The sequence below is a fragment of the Microcaecilia unicolor genome, chromosome 1 (assembly GCF_901765095.1).
Source record: "Microcaecilia unicolor chromosome 1, aMicUni1.1, whole genome shotgun sequence".
NCBI classification, from domain to species: domain Eukaryota; kingdom Metazoa; phylum Chordata; class Amphibia; order Gymnophiona; family Siphonopidae; genus Microcaecilia; species Microcaecilia unicolor.
Window position 1 is genome coordinate 619,624,671 of NC_044031.1, and position 8,024 is coordinate 619,632,694.

Here is an 8,024-nt window from a genome sequence, read left to right on the forward strand (position 1 = left end):
GATCCTTATCAGACCCAGGCAAGTGTCACACTGATACATTTAAAGCATGAATACAGAACAGACAGCTGAAGGGACAATCTTCATTACTGCCTTGTGCAGTGATTACATTGATACAGCTAAACAAAACGTGGACAAAGTGATAGATCCAGATGGCAGATACCAGGGGCGTATCTGAACTTCAACGGTAGGGGGGGGGGGGCCAGAGCCGAGGTGAGGGGGCACATTTTAGCCTCCCCCAGTGCTGCTGAGCCTCCCCCCCCCGCTGAAGACGACGACACCACCACCACCTTCAACTACTTTAAACTCCCCCTCTCGCCGAAGACAACACCACCACCCGCCTGCCCGACGACACCACATAGCTCCAATTACTTTGAAACCCCCCTCCCGCCGTCGCGCCTCACCTCCCTTTGCTGGCGGGGGACCCCAACCCCCGCCAGCGCTGCCAAAGTCTCCTTCCTTCCTTCCTTCCTTCCTTCATTTGGGGTTGGTTTCTGATGTCCTGCACGCACGTACAACATGCAGGACGTCAGAAACCAAACCCAAATGAAGGAAGGAAGGAAGGAAGGAAGGAGACTTCGGCAGCACCGGCGGGGGTTGGGGTCCCCCGCCAGCAAAGGGAGGTGAGGCGCAATGGCGGAGTGACAGCAGGAGGAGGGGGGAGAAGAGGGTCGTCGGTAGGGGGGTCCAGGGGCAAATCTACTGGGCCAGGCCTCTGTGGCCCCATAACAGATATGCCCCTGGCAGATACTGAAGAAAGTTAGGGACGTTCTAGCGGCTTTGCTGGCTGACCTTTTCAATGCTTCTGTAGAGACGGGAATGGTCCTAGAGGACCTGAGAAGAGCAGATGTGGAAGTAAGGAAGAGGGTGAATATGGGCCTATGGGCAGGCTGGATAGGCCCTATGGTCTTTATCTGCCTACCAATTTTGATGTTTCTAGATAAGGTTTGACACTTATTGTCCCTGTATTGCTTGCAGGCTTGTGGACCTGTAAAGCAAAATTGGAAAGGGAAACTTTCCACACTGGGCCAGATTCTATGTAAGGCACTTAAAAAAATCCATGAGGTAAACATTTCTGGCTAAGCGTATTCTGTATGCGGTGTCTAGATTTAGGCATTGTATGAAGAATATGCTTAGTTGATATCCACCTAAAACTATGTCCCTCCATTTACACCAATGAAAGCATGGCGTAAATCCCTGTGTATAGATTTACGCGCACTGGGTCATATTCTGTAACTATGCAAGCAAATTTTGGAATGCCCATGAAATACCCATTTCCCCACCCATATCCACACCCCTTTTTTAACTGCACACATTAGAATTTAGGCGCAGTTCATTACAGAATACAGTGAGTTGTGCGCGTAAATTCTAATTATTGCCAATTAGTGCTCATTATTGCTTGTTAAGTGCATGTGGGTTGTGAAAAATTGCAGGAATACCTTAGGAAACTGGAAGACTGGGCATCCAAATAGCAGATGAACTTTAATGTGGACAAATGCACATTGAGAAGAATAATCCAAATCATAGTTACCTGAAGCTAGGGTCCACCTTTGGAATCAGCATTCAAGAAAAGGATCTAAGCGTCATTGTAGACAATACGCTGATATCTTCTGCCCAATGTGCGGCAGCAGCAGCCATAAAAGCGAACATGATGCTAGGAATTATTATTTATTTTATTTTATTTATTTGTTGCATTTGTATCCCACATTTTCCCACCTTTTTGCAGGCTCAATGTAGCTTACATATTACCGTTAACGGCGTTAGCCGATTCCGGTCTGAACAAATACATGGTGTGAATGAATACAAGGTGATATTGTGGTAGATAAGGTACATGTATGGTAGGTAAAATTTGGAGGAATTTAGGGAGGGAGGGAGGAGGAGTCAGGTAATGTCCATTATGTTCTTTGGTTACATCTGTGTCGCAGGTGGCAATGTATTTTATGTTGGGTCAGTGGGGTATGCTCTTTTGAACAGGTTTGTTTTTAGTGCTTTCCAGAATTTAAGGTGGTCTGGCAGAGTTTTTACTATTTTTGGTAGTTCGTTCCATTTTTGTGCACTTATCTCAAAAAAGATATAGTAGAATTGGAAAAGGTACAGCGAAGGGCGACGAAAATGATAGTGGGGATGGGACGACTTTCCTATGAAGAGAGGCTGAGAAGGCTAGGGCTTTTCAGCTTGGAGAAGAGACGGCTGAGGGGAGATATGATAGAAGTGTATAAAATAATGAGTGGAATGGATCGGGTGGATGTGAAGCGACTGTTCACGCTATCCAAAAATACTAGGACTAGAGGGCATGAGTTGAAGCTACAGTGTGGTAAATTTAAAACGAATCGGAGAAAATTTTTCTTCACCCAACGTATAATTAGACTCTGGAATTCGTTGCCGGAGAACGTGGTACGGGCGGTTAGCTTGACGGAGTTTAAAAAGGGGTTAGATAGATTCCTAAAGGACAAGTCCATAGACCGCTATTAAATGGACTTGGAAAAATTCCGCATTTTTAGGTATAACTTGTCTGGAATGTTTTTACGTTTGGGGAGCGTGCCAGGTGCCCTTGACCTGGATTGGCCACTGTCGGTGACAGGATGCTGGGCTAGATGGACCTTTGGTCTTTCCCAGTATGGCACTACTTATGTACTTATGTACTTATTTGTATTTGAGTCCTTTGCTGTTTGGGTAGTGGAGGTTTAGGTATGATCAAGCAGATTTTGTGGTGTTTCTGGTTGGCAGGTGAATAAGGTGCCTCACCGTAAATAATTTTATAAAATTATTAGGAAAGGGATGCAAAATAAGACCAAGAATACTATAATGCCTCTGTATTGCTCCATGGTGCGACCTGACCTTGAGTATTATATTCAATTCTGGTTGCAATATCTCAAAAAATGTAGCAGAATTAGAAAAGGTTCCAAGAGTGACCAAAATGATAAAGGGGATGGAACACCTCCCATATGAGGAAAGGCTAAAGAGGTTAGGGCTCTTCATCTTGGAAAAGAGACAGCTGAGGGAGATATGATTGAGGTCTATAAAATCCTGAGTGGTGTAGAACAGGTAGAAGTGAATCGATTTTTCACTCTTTCAAAATCTACAAAGATCAGGGGACATTCAATTAAATTACATGGAAATGCTTTTAAAACAAATAGGAGGAAATATTTTTTTCACTCAAAGAATAGTTAAGCTCTGGAACTTGTTGGATGTAGTATCTGGGTTTAAAAAAGGTTTTGGACAGGTTCCTGGAAGAAATGTCCATAGTCTGTTATTGAGATGGACATGGGGGAAGCCACTGCTGGCCCTGGGATTGGTAGCACAGAACGTTGGTACTAATTAGGTTTCTGAAAAAGAAGAAAAGGGTAACCATAATCCCCTCAGATATATTCATAAAGGAAAAAAGGAGATTATATCATCTTATGACGATGTTGAAAATACCGATAAAACTAAAATGTCAACATATGACTTCAGGACAAAATGGCATCAGATATTCAATTATATTTGGCTACTAGCAGGCTCATTTTCGAAAGAGAAGGATACCCATCTTTCGACACAAATCGGAAGATAGGCGTCCTTCACACAGGGTCGCCCAAATCGGTATAATTGAAAGACGATTTTGGGCGTCCCGAACTGCTTTCCATCGTGGGGATGACCAAAGTTCCCAGGGGCGTGTCGGAGGCGTAGCGAAGGCGGGACTTCGGCGTGCCTAACACATGGACGTCCTTGACCCATAATGGAAAAAAAGGGCGTCCCTGACTAGCACTTGGGCGACTTTACCTGGTCCTGTTTTTCTTACAACCAAGGCACAAAAAGGTGCCCGAACTGACCAGATGACCACTGGAGAGAATCGGGGATGACTTCCCCTTACTCCCCCAGTGGTCACTAACCCCCTCCCACCCTAAAAAAACATCAATAAAAATATTTTTTGCCAGCCTCAAATGTCATACTCAGGTCCATCACAGCAGTATGCAGGTCCCTGGAGCAGTTTTAGTGGGTGCAGGGCACTTCAAGCAGGCGAACCCAGGCCAATCCCCCCCCCCCCCCACCTGTTACACTTGTGGTGGTAAATTTGAGCCCTCCAAAACCCACCAGAAATCCACTGTACCCACATCTAGGTAGTTAGTGGGGTTCCTTAGGGGTCTGTGCTAGGACCGCTGCTTTTTAATGTATTTATAAATGATTTAGAGATGGGAGTAACTAGCGAGGCAATTAAATTTGCTGATGACACAAAGTTATTCAAAGTCGTTAACTCGCGACAGGATTGTGAAAAATTACAGAAGGACCTTACGAGACTGGGAGACTGGGCGGCTAAATGGCAGATGACGTTTATTGTGAGCAAGTGCAAGGTGATGCATGTGGGAAAAAAGAACCCGAATTATAGCTACGTCATGCAAGGTTCCATGTTAGGAGTTACGGACCAAGAAAGGGATCTGGGTGTCATCGTCGATAATACACTGAAACCTTCTGCTCAGTGTGCTGCTGCAGCTCGGAAAGCAAATAGAATGTTGGGTATTATTAGGAAAGGTATGGAAAACAGGTGTGAGGATGTTATAATGCCATTATAACACTCCATGGTGCGACCGCACCTTGAGTATTTTGTTCAATTCTGGTCTCCGCATCTCAAGAAAGATATAGTGGAATTGGAAAAGGTGCAGCGAAGGGCGACTAAAATGATAGCGGGGATGGGACGACTTCCCTATGAAGAAAGACTAAGGAGGCTAGGGCTTTTCAGCTTGGAGAAGAGACGGCTGAGGGGAGACATGATAGAGGTATATAAAATAATGAGTGGAGTGGAACAGGTGGATGTGAAGCGTCTGTTCACGCGTTCCAAAAATACTAGGACTAGGGGGCATGCGATGAAACTACAGTGTAGTAAATTTAAAACAAATCGGAGAAAAGTTTTCTTCACCCAACACGTAATTAAACTCTGGAATTCGTTGCCAGAGAACGTGGTGAAGGCAATTAGCTTGGCAGAGTTTAAAAGGGGGTTAGACGGTTTCCTAAAGGGCAAGTCCATAAACCTCTACTAAATGGACTTGGGAAAAATCCATAATTCCGGCAATAACATGTATAGAATGTTTGTACGTTTGGGAAGCTTGCCAGGTGCCCTTGGCCTGGATTGGCCGCTGTTGTGGACAGGATGCTGGGCTTGATGGACCCTTGGTCTTTTCCCAGTGTGGCATGTACTTATGTACTAGGTGCTCCCCTTCAACCATAAGGGCTATGGTAGTGGTGTACAGCTGTGGGTAGTGGGTTTGGGGGGATATTTGGGGGGCTCAGCTGTACCTGGGAGCAATTTATGAAGTCCACTGCAGTGCCCCCTAGGGTGCCTGGTTGGTGTCCTGGCATATGAGGGGGACCAGTGCACTACGAATGCTGGCTCCTCCCACGACCAAAGGGCTTGCATTTGGTCTTTTCTGAGATGGGCGTCCTTGGTTTCCATTATTGCCGAAAATCAGAAACAACCAAGTCTAGGGACGACCATCTCTAAGGACGACCTAAATTTCAGGATTTGGGCATCCCTGACCGTATTATTGAAACAAAAGATGGACGTCCATCTTGTTTTGATAATACGGATTTCCCTGCCCCTCCACTGGGATGTTTTGCGAGGCAGTCCTCAGCAAAATTTGGGCGTCCCTTTCAAATATGCCCCTCCACATCTCTTAAAGTGCCAGCCATTTCAGGCCCTAGTCACTATAAGATATCAATCACTACTACTACTATTTAGCATTTCTATAGCGCTACAAGGCATACGCAGCACTGCACAAACATAGAGGACAGTCCCTGCTCAAAGAGCTTACAATCTAATAGACAAAAAATAAATAAAGTAAGCAAATCAAATCAATTAATGTGAACAGGAAGGAAGAGAGGAGGGTAGGTGGAGGCGAGTGGTTACAAGTGGTTACGAGTCAAAAGCAATGTTAAAGAGGTGGGCTTTCAGTCTAGATTTAAAGGTGGCCAAGGATGGGGCAAGACGTAGGGGCTCAGGAAGTTTATTCCAGGCGTAGGGTGCAGCGAGACAGAAGGCGCGAAGTCTGGAGTTGGCAGTAGTGGAGAAGGGAACAGATAAGAAGGATTTATCTATGGAGCGGAGTGCACGGGAAGGGGTGTAGGGAAGGACGAGTGTGGAGAGATACTGGGGAGCAGCAGAGTGAATACATTTATAGGTTAGTAGAAGAAGTTTGAACAGGATGCGAAAACGGATAGGGAGCCAGTGAAGGGTCTTGAGGAGAGGGGTAGTATGAGTAAAGCGACCCTGGCGGAAGATGAGATGGGCAGCAGAGTTTTGAACCGACTGGAGAGGGGAGAGGTGACTAAGTGGGAGGCCAGCAAGAAGCAGATTGCAGTAGTCTAAACGAGAGGTGACAAGGGTGTGGATGAGGGTTTTGGTAGAGTGCTCGGAAAGAAAGGGGCGGATTTTACGGATGTTGTAAAGAAAGAAACAACAGGTTTTGGCAATCTGCTGGATATGAGCAGAGAAGGAGAGAGAAGAGTCAAAGATGACCCCAAGGTTTCGAGCTGAGGAGACAGGGAGAATGAGAGAGCCATCAACAGAAATAGAAAACGGGGGAAGCGGGGAGGTGGGTTTGGGGGGGAAAATGAGAAGCTCGGTTTTGGTCATATTTAATTTCAGGTGGCGTTGAGACATCCAGACAGCAATGTCAGACAAGCACGCTGAAACTTTGGTTTGGATGCAAGGTGAGATATCAGGAGTAGAAATGTTGCCTCCAACAGTATTTAAAAACCTTTAAAGTACTGAACAAGTCAAAAAAATGTTTTTTTGGATGTCAATAAAGTCTGTTATTGTATATCTGATGCCATGTTGTCCTCAAGTCATATGTTGACATTTTAGTTTTACCAGTATTTTCAACATCATCATAAGATGGTATAATCTCCTTTTTTCCTTTGTGACTATTTGGGTTTCTGCCAGGTACTTGTGACCTGGATTGGCCACTGCTGGAAGCAGGATACTGGGCTAGCTGGACCATTGGTCTGATCCAATATGGCTGTTCTTATGTACTAGCATGTCGGCATCAATATGCCTGCATTTAGGTGTGACCGCTTACGCCCGGTCTATGACTGGTGTAAGTTGGCATACTTAAGCACATTATGTAGTGCATGTAACTTACAGTAAGTTATGGACTAGATTCAGTAAATGGCGCCCAAATTTGGGCGCTGAAAAAAAATGAGCTTTGAGCGCTATTCTATAAATGGTGTTTCAAGTTGAGTGTTGTTTACAGAATAGAGCGCAGCAGTACGATCTGCGCCCAACTTTGGGCATGAAGATTTTCACCAACTAGTGCAAATCGTCATGCATAAGTGAGGTGTGGATCCCCTGAATTCTATAATGCCCCTGACCCACCCATGGCAACGTCCCTTTTTCAGTTGTACGCTAAAAAATTGTCATACACATCTTTATAGAATAGCACATAGCAACATGCACATGTAAATTCAAATTGCTGGAAATTAATGCCAATAGTTATTACCACCCAATTATTGGCACTAATTGGCTCATTACCCAATTAAATATCATGTGCAAATTGGACGCACGCCTAAATTACATGTGCAATTTTCTGCATCATTTATAGAATTTGGGGGTATACGTATAAGTTGGAGCCATGCCCATGGCTCGCCCATACTCCACCCAGGTTATACCCCCTTACATCTGGACATGTAAGTGGCACTAATTGGGGCACTGTGAATGTAACTGCATATAGAACCACCTTGCACATACTTAATCACACACCATGCAGAGCAGAGGTACAGCACAGGAGCCCAGATTCCCCAGAAGATCCTGGGTGTGGTGGGGTTCCTGCCCAGAAGACTTGGGCTGCTGATCAGATCAACAGGGCTGATCCCTCTGCAATCTGCAGAGCTGTGATTTTCTTTTGGGACTCCCTTTTAATCTGAAAGAAACACATTCCAAAGTTCACCACAAAATAACATCACCCCTCACGTTACCATCAGGCATTTTACACTGGAGGGCTGCAGGGCTAATATCATTGATGTGCAGCCACCTGTACACCCTGCTTTGTCCTTTGGTT